Raw genomic sequence first — 24,561 nt, forward strand, 5'->3', positions numbered from 1 at the left:
GTTTTGGTGTGGCTGATGGTGACCTTGTTCTCGTAGTCCATGCCCGTAGCCCGTCCAGGTGCCTTGAGCGATGAGTAACGGTGCGGTGTTGTCCACCGAAACCCCCACAGTGCAGTCATCCACATACTTCTCCACCTGTGAGGAGTGTCCATACAGAGCGTCGTTGATCAGATGAGGAAGCACAGTGGTCCCATCTTGGTCTCTAAACACCGCAGGTGAGGTGTTGGAATGTGGAGACCAGTTCTGATACCTCACTGTTTGGCGACATCCACTCAAGAAATCTGAGCCATGAGACCAGGTTGGTAGGCAGCCCTAGTAATAGCCTTGTTGATACAGTACAGTGACTAAGCAAGAAAGGCCTTCCCAGAAGTCCACAAGGGCAACGCCAGTGATGTCTTAAGTTTCTGCAAAGTTTTGTGCAGAAAATCCAGAAAGCTCACCAAGCAGTGTGTGATGTAGAGAGGTCCTCATATTGCCAAAATTGCTGTGGATCAATGGACTGATAGATACTGGCAAATGCCTACTCAAAAACAAAGTCCTCACAAAGTAGACGGTATGGGGGTAATGGCAACTGGCCTGAGGTCGTTAGGGGACTGTGGATGACCTTGGGGGATGGGGGTGACAAATGCGGTTTTCCATTCATTAGGGCATTTGTTTTGTCTGAGGGATGCATTAATACTACAGAACAGAGAGGGGTGGGCAGCCTCGACTGCAAACTCCTTGTATATTTTACTGGGAGGCCACCTGAGCCGTGTAGCGTTTGATTTAAATTTCAGGAGTTTGTTGGCGATTTAATATGGTTGGACACTGGGAGGGGAGGGGGAAGGTAAGTAAGCTGGGAGGAGAGTGAGGTCAAGACTGGGTAAGGTATGACATATGGTCGCAAATGGGTTATTAATTATCTCAGCTGCCTCCCTCACCATAGGGGGTTAAATGAGATGAAAGGAAGTGTGGGAGATTGACGGCTGAAAACCACAGAGATCTTTTACCTTGAGTACCACTGGACCGATGCCGACTCTGTTGCCGTGCACTTTCTCCTGATAATAAGTCTTCGGCAGACTTGATTTCCTGATGACCTGGTTACGTAGACTTTTGTACAGGTAGTTGCTGGTGTAGTATGCCTTGTTGCGCTGCTCAATAAGTCTTTTATGCGGGCGTAATCCACGGACATCATCGGGGTGATCCTCAGTACTATTGGAAAGAAGTGGTGGTGGTAGGCTTTTGCGATAGTGTCCAGGCACTATCCCAATTTGTTCCCACATCGTCTACCGTGATCACTTTCCAGTCCAGGGATACCGGGCGACCATTGTCCAAAAACGCCGCATAGCAGAGTCGGGGGTGGGGTTGGTGTCCCAGGCAACTGGCAGTGTGAGAAGGTTGGGGGTAGGTGACCACAGCACGGAGGTGTGGGCTGCGCCCCATGGGAGGCAGTGCGCTGGGGGAGGTGGTTACCGAGATCAGCTCATACGAGGTCAAGGGTGGCATTGCCATGTGTGGAAAGTCTACTATTTGTAAGTGTGGAGGTGTTGGGTGATGTCACTGATGTCTAACTCATTGAAGTCACTGCATATCACTAATTTAGCACAAGGAAATTCCTGGATCTCAGGGAGTCAGCAGTGTCTATAATATGAGGTAATCAGTGTATACTGGCGGTTGGTGGGGGATGATAGTATACACAGACAATGAGGGAGGCAAGCTGGCGGAGGGTGGGAGGTGGGAGGACCTGAACCCACAAGGCTTCTACATCTTCGAGCACATTAACACCTAGGGGTGATGGTTTGAGGTCACCAGTGACAGTACAGAACTACACCACCACCTCCTGTCCTTCTAAGGTGGTGAACAACTCATGCTTTGCGGCACAGATCTCAGAACAATTCTGTTGGGCTGCCCTCAATCGCCACAATACCTGCACCAACTGACTTCACTGTGACACTGACCTCTCCACCTTTGTTGCATAAAGATGTGACATTGGATACAGTAGGGATGGTAGGTTGTACCATAAGTCGCACTTCATAGCAAGGAGTACACTGTGTTACGAACCACGCCCAATTGTCATGGTCTACCTACCCAGCACTACGAACCACGCCATCTATTGTCCTGATCTACCTACCCAGCACCACGAACAACGCCATCTTGGGACGAACCGAGTATGACTGCTCTTAGTTACCAGTCCGCCCTTTCCATATCCTGGTTGTTGCGTCACCTCTCATAGTCTTTGTCAGCTCCAGTTCGAGGAGAGTTCAGTTCACTCTCTGGGAAGTGACCACAGGATCACCTATCCTGGAAACCCTGCGGCACAGTGACTACCTACCGTCTTCTACAATACTCTTACTCGTCAGCCATCTCAGCTCCGCATTAAGTATTTGTAATCTTATATTGCCTTCTAATTTGCTTCACGATTGTTTTATGTTGTATAAATATGTATATATTAATGTTTAAGTAATGGTTTAGGTAAATTATAGAAAGCTGAATATTTTGTTAGGAATTTATGGTACTTTATTATACCAAAAAATCGCATCTTTGTTCACCCTTTATAGTCCGATTGTCTTTGTTTTTTTATTGTTGTTGCTGGTGGGATCTGGGTAGACTTTAACTATATTCTAAATCCCCAACTCGTAACAACTGTCTTTCAAGTACTGGTTTGACTTTCCTATGCTTGCTCGGTGTGATGATAGGATTCGTCTGCGAATGCGGCGACCCGTCTGCAGCCGCGGTTGTGGAAGATACTCAGCGCCTTTAGTAGAGTGATGGTGGTGGAGGATAGCCAGCACCAGACCTCAGCCGAAACAGGTCGGTGCGACGATATGTGCCACTAGAACACACATATTCACAAGTCTGCATAGACACTGACACCTTGAAAATACGCACTGTCTACCCGTAAAAGTACTGAACTACCTTAAGTAACTACAGGTCGACGTGATGACTTGGCTGCTGCTGAGCGCCGAGAGACACGTCCTCACCTAGTGAGGTCACTAACGGTGTGTGTAGACTTTTAAATCTCTTGCTTTTACGTTTTCGCCAATCTCACTTTTTAATATCTTTTCACGTTCTGCTTTATCTGAATCACGTAACATTGCCAGAAGAATCTTCAGGTTAAGCAAATTAAGTCTTCATGATATACAGTATTCTTCACTATGATTTCTCTGATTCAATAGGCAGAAAAACTTGTCTTGGTTTATATGAAGTTATCTCTATACTAAGCCTGATTTCAAATCAATTTGGACCAAAATGTGTTCTGTTATTGTGTTAAATCTCAGTTGATTTCAGGCTTAAAGAATAAATCCTTCAACTCTATTAGCAAAAGTTAATCATTTAGATTTTAGCATGGCTCAGAGGATATGGTCTTGCATAAAAGGGTTTTATCAGCTGTGTTATATCCTATTCCGCCGAAGTTATCAACAATGTGTTGTGGCACTTATATTTCTTTACCATCCGATGCGGGTTTCAATTGTATTGCTTTTATTTATCACAGATTGAATAACCTCACCAACGACAAATAAATGTACTTAACCTTTATGTTGCATTGTTTAATGTTATGTTTTACTAAGTTACCTAAAGACAATTCAATCCCACGTAACATACAACGAATCACTTTTAGTAATTTTGTGGAGCTGATTTCAAATCTGGCAATAAAAATTATCTGGCACGTACAGTTTATTTGTTATAAAAAATCTAATTTTACAATAACAAAAACTGAAAATACTATTTTTTCCTTATTGTTACTTATTTCCACTTCATCACACTGAAATTCAATAAAGAATGAAAACAATTATAAGAAGACACAAATAAGTACTTAAATTATACAATTTGGTAAGAATATATTTCATCCATTTATGTGTTGTATTGTTCTGATTGTAAAAACCACCAGGATCCCCCCAACCCTGGTACTTTCCTGGTACGTCTAATGTACTGATGAAATCGCTCTCCTGTTCATCACTAACCGCCCCAGATTCTCAGAAAAGTCCAAGTACGAGTGTAGAAGGTGGACTTTGGACATCCTACATCCTAAGTTTTTAGAATTGGCATAGTTTCTTCCTTCTTGTTTTCAAGAAACCCCTTGACTACAGATGAAGGATTTATGCAGCTAGCTCATTTTCATTCAGTTTGTTTCAAAATCGTCATCACGAAGTACTTTTCTTATCTGGGCCAACAAAGATACCTCTTTGACTTTAGTATCAGTGAGCGGGAATTTTCTCCTCAAGTATACGATCCCATCACCTTGTTTTCTCCGTAGCCTTCATAAAATTCTTTGTCATTCTCGATCTGATGAGGTAGGATCGTTTGAGTCTAGGAGTACAGTATATTTATCGTTACTTTTTTCCTGGAACAGCAAATATTGTTACAACTGTGCACACGACTAGAGTGAGTTTAGGACAGCATCTCCGACCTTTATGTTCAGTATTGCTAACCTTGCATTTAATATATACCTACCGACAAGTACGTATCTTATATTCCTACACTACATAAACACATATACATTATAATAAAATGTGACGTGACTGACATTTTTATTGCCATATTTGAAATCAGCACCACAAAATTAATAGTGCAGCGTATTTGATCCATGTTACCGAACCCTTGTCAACTAGTGAATATGACCAAAGCTTCTTCTTCTCCTTTTCTGAATTTGAAGGCCAAACTTAGCACTTCAGTCATTTTTCTTGTCAGTGTAACTTACTTTTAACACCACATTCCAAACACTGCTGATCCTTAAAACAGTCCTGAAATATATATGGAATTTCAGGACACTATTTTTAAATGGAAGTTACTGTTTTTTATTAAGTCTTTTAGTTTATTATACGTTGTTTTTAATAAACTTATTCTTTTTTTTCAACAGCTAATGTTGCTTCCCAAATACACAAATTTTTTGTTCCCGTTGTCTACAAAAAAATTATTTAGGATTTACTCAGTTTCTGAAACCATTACTTTGTCATTATAGCATTAATTCTTAAACCATATTCTTCACCTTTTACAGTAATCTGTTAACGAGTTTTTAACACCTCTTCACTATCATGATAAAAGTAATATCATCTGCGTAGCGTATATTTTATATTATTTACCATAAACATTTATTCTTTATTGTTACTTAGAACAATATCTCATTAAAATTCGGAATATATATTTTACAATGTTGGAGATAGAACACGGCCTTTTGTTCTACCCCCTGTCTAACAGTGAATCAATTAGTACCGAATATGGGTTAATTGTAATATGCAGTTGTAATCATTTATAATTTATTACATTTAAGTAATCATAATTGTAATTAATTACATTATATTATGATCGTTACCTATGAACTTAAAAATAATAATCATTGCCATGAATATTTTACTGGTTACAGAACTCTATTCCTATTATATTTAACTTGAAAGTTTTATACATCCTGGCTGAAGGTATACATGGGGGATAGCCCAATTCAGCCCATTTCAGCGCCGAGACCTTCAGCGCCTGTGCCTTCCGTTCAACTCGGAAACTATCTGTCTTTAATTAACGAAGTATATTACTGTATATTACACTCGATTTATATTTTGTTGTTTCAACTTATTAATATTTGGTGTTATTAATAAGAGAGAGAGGTTTTTGCTACGACTGTCTAGTTGAATTTGAAATTCTATTGTTGTTTATTATTTAACCAAACTAATTTTCATCAATGATATTGCACCAAGTTTGTGACGTAATATCAATTACAGGATATTATCATGCAAACTAACTTCATTAGCCGTAACAGGTGTCTCTTTTGCTGTAGGTTAGGTTAGGTTAGGTTAGGTGCAGATGAAAGAATATTACAAATTGTTTCTGAAATATGGGAACAGAAATGAAGTAGAATACCTGCGTGCAATTGTCACAATTTATCACCTCATTGTATAAAGCAAACCTTTGTTTTAAACGATTTTAAATATGTTTTTTAATAATTTTTAATTAAATAAACCAATCTCATAAATATGTATGATTCTTTGAATAAATTATTGATTTGGTGGCGCTGAAACGGCGGTGGTGAAACGGCGGTCCTGAAACATCGGCGCTGGAATGGCGGCGCTGAATCGTACCCTACCCAATACATAGACAGGCCGTTTGTCATCAGGATTAGTGACCAATTTGCCAAGTGCAGTTATTCTATAAGATGAACATTAAGCCTCTTGGTCACACAATTAACCTTCACCTTTAATATTATACTTAATGAACACTTAGTACTGATGACAGATGATACAAATAGTAAGGAGCCTTCAGGAGAATCCCGAAGACATGACACAAGAACATAAGAAAGTGGGATACTGCAGGAGGCCGACTACAGGACAGGTCCCATTCACACCCATCCGCACCTCCATGTGCCTATCCAACTTCGTCTTGAAGCTCCCTAGTCCCCGATCCTACTATAGCACTCGGTAGCCTATTCCCATATCCACAACTCTATTACCAAACCAGTGCTTGCCTATATCCTTTCTGAATCGGATTTATCTAATTTAAAGCCATTTGTTCTAGTTATTTCGTTATTACTGAGCTTCAGAACATCTTCCATTTTACCCTTGTTAATCCCACTTACCCACTTGAACACCTCTATCATATCTCCCAACTCTACGCCTCTCTAATGAATGCAAGCCTGCTTTTCAGTCTTCTTCATATGGAAGGTTTCTAATATTATGGATCATTTTTGTCATTTTCTTTGTACTCTCTCCAAAGAATCTATGTCCATTCTATAATAAGGACACCAGAATTGAACCGCATAATCCATGTGTGGCCTCACTAATGCAAGGAAAGTTTCAAGATAACGTCAGCAGTTCTGTTACTCACACTCCTAGATATGAACCCAAGAATCCTGTTTGCCTTGTTACAACGCTAATACATTAGGGTGTACATAGGAGGCGAATTGTTTTGAGTTTGAAAAATCGGCCCATGGTATTAATGATGTAGTTCTATGTGCAGAATCATGTGATATCTTCAGAGTTGAAAAGTTTTCATTTTTTGCTAGGTAAATTTTAACTTGAAATCTTATGAAAATTCAGTATTCCCACCCTTTTACCAACACCACTAAATAGCTTATTTAAAAAAGTAAAGTAAATGTATCAGGTTAATAATTTATTAGGATGAAAATAGTCCAGAATAATTGAAACGAATGATCTTCCAACACATTTATTAAATTTAATATTCCTTTAGAAAACAAAATCATCAAATACAAAACCGGTTTTACTACTACGACCCGGTGTTGCTGCACACCATAGAGAACATGTCTTTCTTGCTTCTGTTTCTACTCATCACCTCCCTGCTGACCACCTGAGCTCGGATGTAGCCTTCCCTCCTCTCCTCGCTGTACACGTGACTGCTGGCCTCGCTCACTTGCTGTACACAACGCTCTATACTCTGGGTGTGCGAGGGCCAGGCAGGGACATACATGGGGTTGTCCAGGAAAGCTCTGACTTGAACATTGGTGAGGCTGCAGGTAAGAGGCCTACTGCCAGCCTGGATGTTATCCAGATCTATGAGATCAGTGAGGGTCTTGGCACTTCAGATTGACTTCAGGAGTCTTCCTGACCCTGACAACCGTCACCAACTGATCTGTCATGCCCAGATCCTCCTCATAAGTCTCATATCCAAGATCTTTTTTGACTGCCACTCTTCTCTCCTCTCCTCATCCTTACTGCAGAGCATTGTCTGCAGAACTGCCCGATGAGCATACCAGGAAGATCTCTCATGTCTGCTCCACAATCTGAACAACCTCTTTGGCTGACTCTCAGGGAGCTCAAGGGAAGAGAATATGCCTCGGACTCGGAGAACGATGACTTGACCTAGGTGTTGAACCCAATTGGCAAGTAGACACTCACGATGAATTGGGACAATAAGTCTCAGGTTGTGCTGGTTCCCTTTCAGTTTATGATGAGCGACCCAAATTCTGCAGAACCTGAGAGCCGTTGTGAGCCACCTAGAATGTGAGACTGGACCTATCTGTAGGTAAGCAAGTCTATCAGGCATGACCCCAGTTTTGATGGCACTGCAAATCATGTAACCATAGTACTGGTCAGTACTCAGGTCGTCAATGACAGTATGTGCAAGCTCAACGAGTGGAGGGCCAACTGTGATTTTTTCAAAGCTCGGATTTATTTCTAACTCAGTGGCAGAGTCCAGCATCTTGCCAAGAGGACCAGACCATCTGTTGTTTGAAAGAGTCTTGCCATCCAGCTCCTGGATCAGATGTCTGAGTGGCAACTCGTTGGTGTGGAGGTCACAAACAATCCAGACCAGCTTCCTCCCAATCTTCCGCTCTATCCACTGTATGACCCCCCCTTGCCACCCTGTGTTCGTGTTGGTGCTGTCCCCTCCAATGGCCTGCAGGGTCTGGTCTACGTTCTCTCTCTGAGCCAGTTCACAATGTTATCTGCCACTATCTCAGCTGGTTTCCTGATGTCATCTTTCTCTGGAGTGAAATGCCACAAATACTTCCCTTCTGGTTCACTGCAGCAGGAGTAGTGTTCCTCCTTCACCATGGCAGGGAACAACTTGTCAGAATCTCCAACTTTCATGAACACTTTAGGTGTCATCCCTTCTCCCATCAAAGAACAAACAATTGATTCCATTTTCTCTTATCCCTTATCAAACTCCTCTTCTAGGTTACTGACAGTTTCTCCTGAGCTCTCTTACTTTGTTATGATCTATCACCAGGTGAACATCATCAGGTGTTATCAAACCACCGTCAATCCAGGCAGCTGTTGCTATCTCTGCAGTTTCTCTGAGATCAGTGTGGTGTCGCATGCTGGCCAGAGCTATGCTCGGGATATCTTTCCTATTTCGAATCTTATGCCTGGAAGGTTTGGGATCATTATTTTCTGGGTTAGGGACAAAGTCACCATTCTCCTGGTTAGCACTCGGATCAGCCATGGGGAAGTCATTAAACTCTGAATCAGCTTGACTCCAATCATCGGCCTTTTTTACCTCACCCTGGGCCTTCTCAAGTCTCATTTCCTCGGCAACTCTTCTCCTCTTCTGTCTCTCTGTGGCAGCCTCCTGTCTCTTGGACTCCGGAATATCTTGGCTAGAAATCATGAGAGCCCCTATACTGCCAGTCTTCTCTCTCTGTGCTTTGACAAATGCCAGTTCCATCACAGGAATCTTCAGTTCACGCTTGCAAATACAGGAGATGTGGGCCTCGGATTTACAGTCACGATCGCATCCAAACTCAGGACAGAGAACAATTGGGCACTTGCAAGTAATTATGTCAAATAACTGGTCCAGTTGCTTGGCAAAGCTGTCCTTAACTGCAAGTTTTCCTCTCCCAAGAGAGATATCTCTTGCCTTTTCCCAACTGGCTAGCAGTCTCTCACTAATCTTCTTCTGACTTGTTATGACTGAGGCTTGAACTGAGCGTTAGCCAGAGTGTACTGTGCCAAGACAGCTTTGGTCATATCACTGGCAATGTCTTTGTTTGTGGTAAGTTCTTGGTTCTTTTTCACTGATTTGCCTTGATTAAAACACCGTATCTCAAAGCATCTCTCAATGTAGGCAACCTGACTTCAGGAGCTCTCTGCTCTCTCCCAGACCCAAGATAGTGACTGAGATGGCTGGATTTTTGGTTCCTCGTCCTGACACAAGCAGCCATCGCAAATATTATCAACTTATAAATGCATCAGAATCTGAAACAGAAAAAATATTGTTAGTTGGGTTGTTAAAGAATGAAGTCAGAAAGCAATGTTCACTATTTAATTGTAATGCACTAATGCAGCTGTACGTTAGATTTTCGATAAATTTCACGCTAAAATTTACCTAGCAAAACGTTGCAAAATATTGAAACTGAAATTATTTTCTGTTTATATACACTAAAATCTACCAAAATAGTGATGGGCCATTAGTTTTAGCTGATCTTCCCTCCTATGACACACCCTACTAATACATTGTTTTCTAGGTTTCAAGTCGTTGCTAACAAATACACCTAGATCTTTTTCACAATCTGAGTTTTCTATTTTCGTGTTACCTAGTTTATACTTAACGTTTGTATTCGTCTTCCCTATCTGTAGTACCTTGCATTTATCAGTATTAAAATTCATTTGCCAGTCTACTGACCACTCATGTAAGGTATCTAGATCTCTTTGAAGGTGTTCAAAGTCACTGTCTGAATTTATCACTCTCCCCATTTTGGTATCAACTGCAAATTTACTAATCCTACTAGTTATACCTAAATGTATCTCCGTCTTACTGCAAACAATTATGGGCAGATTGCCAGCACCAACGTCCTCATTGGTCCAGAAGCACTGCGTAGGTAACTTGCAAACGAATCTCCCCGATCAACATTTGAATTTCAACAGCAATAGAATACGGCGCCAGGGGGAGGGGGTGAAACTGCCATATGTAAGAGGTGGAATCTAGTACTGTACCTGCGTCTGCGACCAACAACGTATATCCGTGGAGCATCTGCAAAATCCTTTCCTCTGCATACGCATGCCAAACATCCAGATGTATAATAAACATTTTATCACACACATACACACCTGGATAACAACATTACCGTGGCTCCCAAGGCTGCTGGGATCTGATTTCAGCATCGATAATATATTTATGTCTTCTCATTTCGTCTATCTAACCTATATTTCCACCCAGAATGAGAGAGGGGAAAGTTCTAAGGGTGAGGGATCAACAAGATGCAAGTAGCAATAATTGCATCTTATCACTAGCACAACTCTCTCTCTCTCTCTCTCTCTCTCTCTCTCTCTCTTATGTCTGATAGTTTTTCCACTTTTTCTTTCAAAGAAAAGGACCGTCACTGTTCCCAAGAATGGATTACATCACACATTAGACAACGATTAAGGATAATTGGCGAAAAATGCTATATTGTGTATCAAATAATCAAAATTCTTTTTTTTTCAGTTTTCAATAGAGATTTATGTTCTATATATTTTGAATATTTTTAAACCATTTTTCTATGTGCATAAATTTGCTTATGCATCATTTTCATTGGCATAATTGAAAGTAACCTTAGAGCAAATAATAATAGCCAATGGAGAACAATCATAATATGCTCAATCTACTTCAAAAATTGGAAAACAACTATAGGTTTCATTATAATTTTGAAAATATAATATTATTTTTCAGGTGATTTAATGATTTTCATCAAAGAATATCTTCACATGGGTGACATAAATATGAGCTTCTTGTCTGGGTATTTTGCACCATGGGAGCCACATTGAGTATGGGTGCCGCCGTGTTCGTCAGTCTCAGGATGGTCTGTGAGTTTATTCTCATCATCGTTGGTCACAGCCACAAACAGGTCGAAGTCCATACCGTTGACTTTTCCCTTAGGCAGGAGCAATCTGGCAGGGAGACCACATGAACGCTCGTACTGCTGTAGGTCAAGCTCGCTTCCACTGGCTGAGGCCTGGGCAGTCCTTTCCTGAAGTTACACAATACTGATAGCGGCTGTTGGCCTCAAAAGATACCCCTACAACACTCACTGATTGTGTGTGTGTGTTTAATAATAATGATAATAATAATAATAATAATAATAATGATAATAATAAACATAAACGGTGGCTGAAAATATACAAACTCACATGTGATTTAGACATAATAATATACGTTCAATACATTTGCAGGGCTGTACATGAGCTATTTATTATTTTAACAATAGATGGGATGGTGCTATTCTTATATGTATCCGTGCTGGCTCTTATGAGCTGAATTTTGTTGTAGTGGCGGACTGCCCGAGGTGGGCAGGATATTGCAGGTGGTAGTAGGTGGCGATGAGGAGGATGGTGCAATACTCCACTACCAAATCTTGCTAGTGCGTGCTGGTGGAGGTCACTGAGGGATAGCATTTCCAGGGTGGAGAGAGCATTGTTGTAGCCGGAGTAGTCTGCGCTGAGCATGATTCTGCAGGCCCTCTTCTGTACCTTCTCTAGCTGACGTTGTGGGGTAAAGTTGAGAGAAGACGACCAGGCTGGTGACGCATACGTTAATTTTGGGAATATAAATGCGTTGTAGATAGTCCTCAGCTCTGGCGTGGGTGCCCCAAGTGACCTGAGTCGTCGTAGCATGTAGAATCGGTATGAGACTGCCTTGATAGTGTTGTTTACATGGGCCTTCCAGTCCAGTTTGTGGTCTATAGTTACACCTAGGAGTTTGGCAGACTACACGAACTGGAGAGGATGGGCACCCACTGTAACTGCTAGAGCTTGCACTGGAGTGGTGGAAATGTTTATGTGCATGACTACGGTTTTGGTGTGATTGATGGTGACCTTGTTCTCCGTAGTCCATGCCTGTAGCCTGTCCAGGGTGCCTTGTAGCGATGAGTAGTCCGGAGAGGTGTTGTCCACTGTAACCCCCACAGTGCAGTCATCCACATACTTCCACCTGTGAGGAGTGTCCGATAGAGCGTCGTTAATCAGGATTAGGAAGCACAGTGGTTCCATCTTGGTCCCCTGGGGAATACCGCAGGCGAGGTGTTGGAACGTGGAGACAGAACCCTGGTACCTCACTGCCTGACGACGCTCGCTCAGGAAATCAGTGTGTGTGTGTATGTAATAATAATAAAAAAATAATAATTAACGGTTTATCGAAAGCGCTTGGCAGCCAGAAGGCTGAAAACATACAGTTACATATTTGGGGAATGGGTTTCGAATTACAAATAATATACAAGTAACGTAAGTGATACAAATAAGATATATAATAACTAGATGGGGAAAAGCTCAAACTACAGTGCATTTCAACATGGTGACAGTACAAGAAGTAGTATTTACTGGGAGTGAATACACTGTGTGTGTGTATGTATGTGTGTTAATAATAATAATAATTAACGGTTTATTGAAAGAGCTTGGCAGCCAGAAGGCTGAAAATATACAGTTACATATTTGAGGAATGGGTTTCGAATTACAAATAATATACAAGTAACATAAGTGATACAAATAAGATATATAATAACTAGATGGGGAAAAGCTCAATCTACAGTTCATTTCAACATAGTGACAGTGCAAGGAATAGTGTTTACTGGGAGTGAATACACTGGTTTATTACAAGTTATTGATAATTTTTACAATGGTTGGGACTGGGCTGTTCTTATAGCGATCAGTTCGTGCACGTATGGGCTGGATGCGGTTGTGGTGTCGAACAGCAATTCTCGGGCTAGGGATCTCAGGTGGGAGTAGGAGCCGGTGTCGAGGATGGTGTAGAAGCTTCTCACCAAATTTGCAGATGAGGTCGTGGTGATGGTCAGTGAGAGTCGAAAGGGTCAGTGTGTTGAGCGCTTCTTGATATGTGGAGTAGGAAGGGGAGAGAATAATCTTGCATGCCCTCTTTTGCACTTTTTCTAGGTGTTTACGTTGTGTGGCATTTAGGGAGGAAGACCAGGTGGGGGAGGCATAGGTGAGCTTGGGAAGTATGAATGTTGTGTAAACACTGAGGAGCTCGGGTGCAGGAACTCCGAGGGACTTGAGTCGGCGGAGGAGGTGGAGACGGAAACTGGAGGATTTGACAACTTCACTGACATGTGGTTTCCAATTTAGTTTGTTGTCTATGGTGACGCCGAGGAGCTTCGTGGAATCTACAACCTGGAGTGTGTTCGGACCTAGAGTAATGGAAGGAGGTGGGACAATGTCGGAGGAGAGTTTGATGTGCATAACCATGGTCTTGGTATGGTTGATGGTGACATGGTTGTTGGTGGCCAGTTTTGGAGACTGTTCAATAAATCCTGAAGGGCGGTATAGTTGGGAGCAGAATTGTTGACGCTGATCCCAATGGTGGAGTCGTCGACATATTTCCAGCGAGCAGGGGTTTCTCTTAGGGCATCATTGATGAGCATAAGGAAGCAGAGTGGTCCCATCTTGGTGCCTTGGGGGACGCCACAGGTGAGTGACTGAAAGATGGAGACAGCCCCTCGGAAGCGTACAGCTTGGCGTCGGTCACTGAGGAAGTCTGTAAGCCATGGTATAAGACTTCTCCGAAGCCCGAGGTCAATAGCCCCGCGTTAGCAGACGTTTTCGTTTCTCAAGATGGCGGTATATGTAATGAGAAAGTGTGTGTGTGTGTGAGTGTGTGTGTGTGTGTGTGTGTGTGTAACGATTTCTACCTTAGTGATGTGTTTGTGTGTGTGAGTGTGTGTGTGGTGAGCTGTGGTGTAATGGTCACCAGCAGTAATTGGGAAACTGGAGGTTAATCGATTTGCTAATCGTATTCCAAGGTAATGGTTAGCCATTGCAGTTGGCGAGTTGTCCCGTCTTCTCAGAGTATTCCTTGACACTGGGTCATGCAACTCGTTAACTTCCGGTGTGGTTGTTGTGTTGGCGACAACTTCTACACCTTAAACAAATTCACGCTTAGGTGGCCCTTGGGCCGGCCATCCTCGTTACACGAGGGGCAACCATTTTGTGTGTGTGTGTTTAAGAACTGTACCTTAGTTTTTTTTTTTAGTTTTTTTTTTTGACGGAATAGCCCACCCGGCCACAGGTCACTGAACCACATCAGGGCCTGGAGGGCGAAAAATTACTACTACTACTACTACTAATAATAATAATAATAATAATAATAATAATAATAATAATAATAATAATAATAATAATAATAATGAATAAATAAATACAAAAATCAAAAAAATAAATCAAGAGTGAGAATCGATAGTATACAATTTGTGTTTCAATAGCAAGCGACACAACTGAAACCCTGCACTTGTGTGTAAATAAGAATATAAGAATGGAGGAAACTGCAGCGGGCCTATTGACCCATACAACCTATGTTTGAAGCTATCCAGCGCATTCGAGTTAATGATGATATTTGGTAACTTGTTCCATTCATCCACTACTCTGTTTCCAAACCAGTGTTTACCTATTTCACGCCGAAATCTAAATTTGTCTAATTTTAAACCATTGTTACAAGTTCGCTCCTGGTTGGATAGTTTGAGTACCATTGTAATGTCCCCTTTGTTTAACCCTGACTTCCATTTATACACCTCTATCATGTCGCCCCTCATTGTACGTCTCTCGAGGGAGTGCAAATTAAGATGCTTTAACCTGTCTCTGTATTCAAGGTTCCTAATGCCCGAGATTAGTCTTGTCATTCTCCTCTGGATTCTTTCCAATGATTCTATATCCATTCTGTAATACGGTGACCACAACTGAACTGCGTAATCAAGGTGAGGTTTCACAAGCGCTAGATATAATTTTAAGATGACCTCGCTAGTCTTGTAACTAACACTCCTTTGTATGAACCCAAGTACTTTATTAGCCTTGTTACGAGCAAAAACACATTGTTTACTTGGCTTAAGATTCCTACTTATGATTAAATCTCTCTCGCAGTCGGATTCCACAATGGCATCTTTGTTCATCTGGTAACTGGTTTCCCTGTTTACATCTCCTATACTGAGTACTTTACATTTTTCCACACTGAATTTCATCTGCCATTTTTCCGAACATTCGAAAAATTTGTTTAGACCTTCCTGTAGTTTTGCAGAGTCCTCGTCAGATTTAATTACACGTCCTATTTTAGTGTCATCAGCAAATTTACTTATGTTGCTGTCTATGCCGATATCTATGTCGTTTATGTATATTATAAATAATAATGGTCCAAGTACTGAGCCTTGGGGAACTCCACTAGTGACGTTGCTCCAATGCGATTTAGTGCCGTTTATGCTCACTCTCTGTTTCCTGCCCCGTAACCACGCCCTAATCCATTTAAGGATATTACCTTTGATGCCATGCGCTTCTACCTTTCTAATTAGTCTTTCTTGGGGGACTCTGTGGAAGGCTTTGCTAAAGTCGAAATATACCACATCATAATTGTGCCCCTCGTCCACCGATGAAAACTGATGAAAAGAATGTTAATAGATTAGTTAGACATAAACGCCCGCTTGTGAAGCCATGTTGGGAATCATTGATTAACTTGTGCTTCTCCAGGTGGTTTCGAATAGAGTTTGAAATAATTGATTCTAGTAATTTACCTACAATTGATGTAAGACTCATTGGGCGGTAGTTAGAGGATAGTGATCTATCCCCCTTCTTGAAAATCGGTATTTCATTCGCTATCCTCCAGGACTCTGGTACTACACCTGTTTTTTATGACATGTTAAACAACTTTGCTAAGGGCATACTAAGCTCTTCCTTACATTCCTTTAATACTCTGGCAAATATCTCATCGGTACCAGGTGATTTATTAGGCTTCAGTTTGTCTATTTGCTTATTAACATCGTTACTAGTCACTACTATCTCGCTTAATTTGTTTTCTTCACTATCTCTGAACAGAGTCGGTGCCTCTGGTATCATGTTTAAATTTTCGGTGGTGAAAACTGTTGAAAAATATTTATTCAGATTATTGCTCATTTCTCCGTCGTTATCAGTTAGCTCGCCGGTATCTGAACGTATTGGTCCAATCTTATCTCGTGTTTTAGTTTGATACATTTGGTAGAATCCTTTGTGATTTGTTTTCGCTTCCCCTGCCATCTTCAGTTCCTAATTCCTCTTCGCTTTTCTTATCTCGGTCTTAACCCTACCGGCCAGTACCTTATAATACTCCCAAATTTCGCCACGATTTATCCTTCTACCTATAGCCTTCCTTTGGCCAATGATGTTCTTTAAATAATTATTTATCCATTTAGGGTCATTTTTGTCTGATCTGAGTTTTTTGTATGGTATGTTCTGCCTTTGTGCATTAAGTAACTCATTATTTTAATTGTCGTGGAACTCGGTAATCAGGTCGTTGTCAGGTCGGTGTCATCTGTCAGGCTCGCACCCAAGCGCGACACCCCCTCCCTCAGCTGCCTTTTTAATCTATCAAAGTCTGCCCTTTTGAAATCTGGGACTTTAATGGGATTCCCTTTGTCTAACCTGAAAATCTAACTGGAATCTAATTTCTATGTGATGGCTGTTTGCTAGTTCGTTCCCTACCTCGACATTGCTAATGAGGTTTTCTCTGTTCGACAGAACTAAATCGAGTATATAATTACCCCGGGTGGGTTCGGTTATATGGTGACTAAGGAAACAGTCCTGGATCGTTTCAAGGAAATCCTCTGATACTGAGTTACCCGTAAGGTCAGTCCAATCTATTTGGCCAAGGTTAAAATCGCCTACTATACAGACTTTGTTGTGTATGGAAGCCCTGCGCATTTCATCCCAGATCAGTTTCTCATTAACTCTATCAAGATTGGGAGGTCTATATATTACTCCTATGATTAATTTTTCCCTACCGTCGATTAATTCTATCCAAATTGTTTCTGTATTCCGCTCAGTTTTTATTTCCTTATTTATTTCGCACTTCAGATTATCCCTGACATAGATGGCTACTCCGCCTCCTTTCCTGGACGGCCTATCGGTATGGAACAATTTGTAATCCGCAATTTGGTATTCGACAGGTAACTCACGTGAGTCTAGGTTGATCCATGTCTCAGTGAATGCTATTATATCGATTTTTTTCGGTACATACCAAGGCCCTAATATCATCCATTTTGTTTCTCATACTTCTACTGTTTGCGTAGTAGGCATTTAAGTTAGACGTGTTCTGAGTCCTCCCTTTACCGCGTTTAGGTTTAAACTCCCTGTGTAATGTAGTTTTGTCATCATTCCTAACACTATTTCCCTGTAATCTCTCACTTTGTTTACCCGCTCCCACTGCAGTCTCCTCCACCCCCGTGCCCATATGTTCCCCTAGCAGTTTAAAGGCTTCGATATCTTTTGAACTGCCCCCTCTAGAGACCCAGCCAGGGTTGCCACCCCATCCCGAGACAGGTGTACCCTATCCCTAGCATAAAGGTCCCTTCTGCCGTAGAAGTTGTCCCAGTTGTCAATGATTGGGACTGATATTGACTTGCAATATCCGTCAAGATGGCGGTTGACACAAACTGCCCTTGACAACCATTCATTGCTAACTCTACTTCTAGGCAGGACACCACATATGATAGGGATCCCTCCCTTAGTCCTAATACGCTCTTTAGCTGTCTTGAACTTATCAAGAAGCTCTTCACTCCTACACGGCCAATATCATTGCCTCCTGCACTAAGGCAGATAATGGGTTTGTTCCCATTACCAGACAAGATATTGTCCATCCTGTCAACTATATCCCCCACCCCAGCCCCTGGCAAACACACCCTCATCTTATTTTTATTTTTACCACAAAAGGCTCTGTCCAAGTACCTTACTTGTGAGTCACCAACAATTAAAGTTTTTATACCTTCCTTGTCAGCCCTGTCCCTGACTGTACTAACGTCCAATTCGTCTATCAAGGGACTGAACGAGTTGGTACACTTAGCTGTTGTTGTCGTTGTTATCGTATCCTTGGTGTGTTTCTTCACCACCAGTTTGGTCGTCCCTCTCCTTACAACCTTCCATTCCCCAGAGTTATCGTCCTTCACCGGCTTTCCTTGTCTCGTTTCTTCCTTCATCCTTGCTAGCTCTTCCTTTAATTTCAGGATTTCTAACTCTAATTTCAGGTTTTTTTCCTTGGCACTCTCTAACTCGGTCCACAGAAGGGCGTAACCCCGTTCACCAGTAGCACTAGCCATATCTGATAATTATCCCCGGGAGCAGAGCTAAGCAGTCGTGACCTTTCCTCTAGTGAGGTCAGAACACGAGGCAGAAAGTCAGATCAGCAACCTGGAACTTGGTCAAAAGTTTTGTGATGCCATATGGCAGCAGGGTTTACCATAAGATAACACATTATGCTTCCATTATCTTCCCTGTTTGATAGCTGTCTTCTACCTACTACCTACAACTGTACCTTAGTGATGTGTGTGTGTGTGTGTGTGTGTGTATGTGTAACAACTGTACCTTAGTGATGTAATAATAATAATAATAATAATTAACGGTTTATTTAAAAAGTTCTGCAGCCCGAAGGCTGAAAATATACAATAGACAAAAATGACTTATTACATACAAAGACATGAGGTGGGTGGGTCGTTTAACAAAACCTTTCATTACTGAAAGAAGAAGGAACAATGATTGAACATACAAATTACTATAGTTTACAGTTGATGGCCCGGGCCTGGGATGGTCATGGAGACACCAGGTAGTGAGGTGTTCACGTGGTGCAGTAACTTGTCTTCGGGTGTTGATATAAGAACATAAGAACATAAGAATGGAGGAAACTGCAGGGGGCCTATTGGCCCATACTGGGCAGTCCCCTTTACACCCAACCCCTATTGCTCATATAAGCATCCAACCTATGTTTGAAGCTATTCAGCGTATTCGAGTTAATGATGATATTTGGTAACTTGTTCCATTCATCCACAACTCTGTTTCCAAACCAGTGTTTACCTATTTCACGCCTAAATCTAAATTTGTCTAATTTAAAACCATTGTTATGAGTTCGCTCCTGGTTGGATAGTTTGAGTACCTTTGTAGTGTCCCCTTTGTTTAGCCCTGACTTCCACTTATACACCTCTATCAGGTCGCCCCTCGCTCTACGTCTCTCGAGGGAGTGCAAATTAAGGTGCTTTAACCTGTCTCTATACTCAAGGTTCTTAATGCCCGGGATTAGTCTTGTCATTCTCCTCTGAATTCTTTCCAAGGATTCTATATCCATTCTGTAATACGGTGACCAGAACTGAACTGCATAATCCAGGTGTGGTCTCACAAGAGCAAGATACAGTTTTAGGATGACCTCGCTAGTCTTGTAACTAACACTCCTTTGTATGAACCCAAGTACTTTATTAGCCTTGTTACGAGCAAAAACACATTGTTTACTTGGCTTATGGTTCCTACTTATCATTACTCCTAAATCTCTCTCGCAGTCGGATTTCTCTATGGCATCCTTGTTCATCTGGTAACTGGTTTCCCTGTTTACATCTCCTATACTGAGTACTTTACATTTGTCCACATTGAATTTCATCTGCCATTTTTCAGACCATTCGAAAAATTTGTTTAGATCTTCCTGTAGTTTTGCTGAGTCCTCTTCAGATTTAATAACAAGTCCTATTTTAGTGTCATCAGCAAATTTACTTATGTTGCTGTCTATGCCGATATCTATGTCGTTTATGTATATAATAAATAATAATGGTCCAAGTACTGAGCCTTGGGGAACTCCACTTGTGACGTTGCTCCAATGGGACTTAGTGCCGTTAATGCTTACTCGCTGTTTCCTGTCCTGTAACACGCCCTAATCCATTTAAGGATGTTACCTTTGATGCCATGTGCTTCTACCTTTCTAATTTGTCTTTCGTGGGGGACTCTGTCGAAGGCTTTGCTAAAGTCGAGATATACTACATCATAATTGTGCCCCTCGTCCACCGATTCGAAAAATGATGAAAAGAATGTTAATAGATTAGTTAGACAAGAACGTCCGCTTGTGAAGCCATGCTGGGAATCATTGATCAATCGGTGCTTCTCCAGGTGATTTCGAATAGAGTTTGAAATGATTGCTTCCAGTAATTTGCCTACTATTGATGTTAGACTGATTGGGCGATAGTTAGAGGATAGTGATCTATCCCCCTTCTTGAAAATCGGTATTACATTCGCTACCTCCAGGATTCTGGTACTACACCTGTTTTTAAAGACATGTTAAACAACTTAGCTAAGGGCATACTGAGCTCCTCCTTACATTCCTTTAATACTCTGGCAAATATCTCATCGGGACCAGGTGACTTATTAGGCTTTAGTTTGTCTATTTGCTTACTAACATCGTTACTAGTCACTACTATCTCGCTTAATTTGTTTTCTTCACTATCTCTGAATAGAGTCGGTGCCTCGGGTATCATGTTTAAATTTTCGGTGGTGAAAACTGTTGAAAAATATTTATTCAAATTATTGCTCATTTCTCCGTCGTTATCAGTGAGCTCGCCGGTATCTGACCGGCGATATCACGTGGTCATGGGGACACCGGGTGGTGTGGTGTTCACGTGGTGCAGTAACTCGTCTTCGGGTGTTGATGTGAAGGACCTCACGTGGTCATGGGGACACCGGGTGGTGTGGTGTTCACGTGGTGCAGTAACTCGTCTTTGGGTGTTGATATGAAGGTCCTCACGTGGTCATGGGGACACCGAGTGGTGTGGTGTTCACGTGGTGCAGTAACTCGTCCTCGGGTGTTGATATGAAGGACCTCACGTGGTCATGGGGACACCGGGTGGTGTGTGTGTGTGTGTGTGTGTGTGTGTGTGTGTGTGTGTGTGTGTGTGTGTGTGTGTGTAGAGGCCAACAAATGCTACCAGTATTATATAAGAAGTTACCATGAAGGTCCTCATATTGTGCACACTGATGGCCGCAGCTGCTGTCTGGCCAAGCTTTCGCCAAGAAAACCTGATAGAAATTTTCCAAAGTGACGACCTGGGTGAACACATCTACATAGAGATAATTGCAGAATAGACTTTTTAAAATTCATGTTTTTGCCTAATTAAAAATCTTTTTGTTTTTATTGCTAAAATTTTAATGCTACAACTGTGGTGGCCGACGCACCGCCATCAATAACAAATGCCAAAGAAGGTTGAAATCCGAAACAACACCACTCCCCCCACAACAAACAACACCCCATACATCTTCACTTCCCCACGCCCTTCTCCCCACACCCACGATTTACCCCACCTACGCCACCACCACCCTCACAGCCAGGGCCAACACCTCGACCACCCCACCACCCCCCACCGACATTGACGACGCCAATATTGCGCTTATTGCACACTCTATGCAATGAAGATAAGGGTAACCTTCCTAAACCTCGTAAAAGAAGGACTTAGACCTATCGGCTTTCTGGCCATAAACATACCGGAAACTTACAAAACCGAACCCGCCTTCACCTTTCCACAAGACCCATCACCTCTCATCCCACCCCCACGACCTACATGCTCCCCATCCCCAAGACGACGGCAACCTAAACTTCCCCCACCACCTCTGCCCCGCCCACACCTGACCTCACCCAGGCAACCACCACCACCACCACATCCAACGCCACCAAAAACCTGCCCCTCCCCCACCATAGGCACCCCAAAATAAAATTGCAACGCAACCCCACAAGCCAGACAAATATGAAGAATACCTGCCCCTCTCACTCTCCAACCAGAAAAATGAAAACAAATAGCCGTGAGAGACTTACACACTAAACGGGGGAAGAACCCAGATAGAAACCCCAGCGAGACCTCTGACGCCAGCCCCACCCCCAACACCCTCCACCTTCGCATACAGGCACCTCCCCATCCCACCCTCACCAACACCCATCATAATGACCAGATCACGTTAACGATTGCCAAGCTGAGAAGGACAGCTCGGCCTCTAGATACCTTTTTAGATCAGTGTTTATCTTCTATAGCCCACAAATTTGATGTACTTGGGTTCTGTGAGACCAAACTCACTAACGATGTTGAACATTTGTATAACATTCCTAATTATAATCGACACTGCGTCAACACGTCACGACACAGTGGTGGTGTCGCCCTATATGTTGATTTTCAATATAACACTTCTGTAAGAGATGATTTAAAGGTTCACGAGGAGTACATGGAGAGTGTTTTCATTGAATTACGTAAAGACACACTAAATATCCTCGTATGAGTAATCTACAGAAGACCCCCACACTATTGTAAGGAATTTTCTTTTAAAATTTTCGGAGCTTATCACTATCATAAGTTCAGAGAGGAGACGTTGCTACATTACAGGAGATCTCAACCTTGATCTATTAAAATCAGAAACCGACACCTCGGTATTAGACCTTCTTGCTACCTGTCGTTCTAAACTCTTCTTCAACACTATAACCAAACCCACTAGAGTAACTGCCACCTCTGCCACTGTGATAGATCATATCTGGACTAACAACACGCCTAACAATCTTGCAAGTGGAATTATTTATAACAATATCTCAGATCACTTCCCAGTTTTTGCCATGTTTAAAACAGCCAAAAGACCTGAAAGGTCTAGTAGAGTCTCAATACAGAGACTACTGCACCGACAACATGCTCCTTTTTTAATACAACCTAATGAATACTAACTGGGATCTTGTCTATGCCTCCGACAACCCTAACGTGAACAGCTGCAACTTCTCTTGCATCTTCAATGCTTGCTTTGATAAATACTTCCCGCTCAAGACTAAGTCAATGAAAATTGTATCCATTTCCAAACCTTATATCACAAGCGAAATTAAGATAATGATAAAAGAAAAACACAAACTCCAATGGAAATTTGCAAAAAGACCCATAACTTTCGGTGATGCTTACCGAAGTATCAGAAATAGAGTAACTCAAGCAGTTAGAAATGCCAGACGTAACTATTATACAAATAAGCTCCAGTCAGCATCAGGCGACGGTAAGAAAACCTGGAATGTCATAAATTCTATTCAGAGCAGGAACACTCAGCCTTCGGTCCCCCATTCAGCTTTTATGATAAATGATTCAATTGTAACGGAACCCTCCCTCATTACCAACCACTTCAATGAATATTTTATTAATGTTGGCAAAAATCTTGCAGAGAGCATCCTAGATCACCATGAGGAATTTAGATCCTACCTGCAAAACAGACAGCATTTAAGACATAAAAGCCCAAGGACTTTTCCTTCGCCTTTCTTCAAACCTCTCTACCACTAACCTACCTTTCGCTCTTCATATCTTTATTGTGATGGTATGGCCACCGAGAGCTGAAGAGGTGCAACCCCGTGCGGATTTTGGGGGCTCGGGCTGCTTTCGTGGCGGTGTTGGTCTTACAAAGGAAACCCAACCCCTTCGCCTCCTCCTCTGCTGACAATCCTAGGACAATCCTAGGACAATCCTAATGCCATTGGGCAAGCTGGGTTTAAGTCACGGCACCTTTTTCTACTTCTACAACTCCCTTCCATCCACCCTTTACCCTTCCACTGAAACTTCTTCACCCCTGTCACTTGCTTTTTGGTAAGTTAAAAAATGAGTCAAAGCATCAAGTATCAATGACTCTAAATGGATGAATAATTATTTAAAGAATATTTATGAACAAAAATGGCCATAACTGGGAGAATCAATTGTGGTACGCTTATCTCCGAGATTCTTCTAAAGAATTTACCAGTGAGGTTAAGACCGAGATAACAACAGCAAAGAGAAATGATGAAGAAAAAGTAGCAAGAGGGGCGAAGACAAACCCTGAAGGATTTTTTGAAATGTACCAAAATAAAACACGAGACAAGATTGGACCAATGCAGTCAGATAACGACGAGATAACTGATATCCAGAGTAAATTAGCAATATTCTGAACATGTATTTTTCATCAGTATACACAATCGAAAATATGAATATGATACCCGATGCACGAACTGTCTACAGAGATAAGGAAGAAATAGAATAAGCGAGTTAGTAGTGAGTAGTAATGATGTTTACACACAAATGGATAAACTAAAACCTAATAGTCACCAGGTCCTGATGAGATATTTCTCAGAGTATTAAAGGAATGTAAAAAAGAACTTGTTTAACATGTCATTAAAAGCGGGTTTAGTACCAGAATCCCGGAGGATAACGAATATGATACTGATTCTCAAGAAGGGAGATAGATCACTATTCTTTTATCTAACTACCGACCAATCAGTTTAACATCAATTATAGGCAAATTGTTGGAAGCAATAATTTCAAACTCAATTCAAAATCGCGTCTAGAAAAACAGGTTGATCAATGATTCCTAGCATGGCTTCACTAGTGGGCGTTCATGTCTGGTAAGTCTATTATTATCC

The sequence above is a fragment of the Homarus americanus genome, unplaced genomic scaffold (genome assembly GCF_018991925.1).
Source record: "Homarus americanus isolate GMGI-L3 unplaced genomic scaffold, GMGI_Hamer_2.0 scaffold16894, whole genome shotgun sequence".
NCBI classification, from domain to species: Eukaryota; Metazoa; Arthropoda; class Malacostraca; order Decapoda; family Nephropidae; genus Homarus; species Homarus americanus.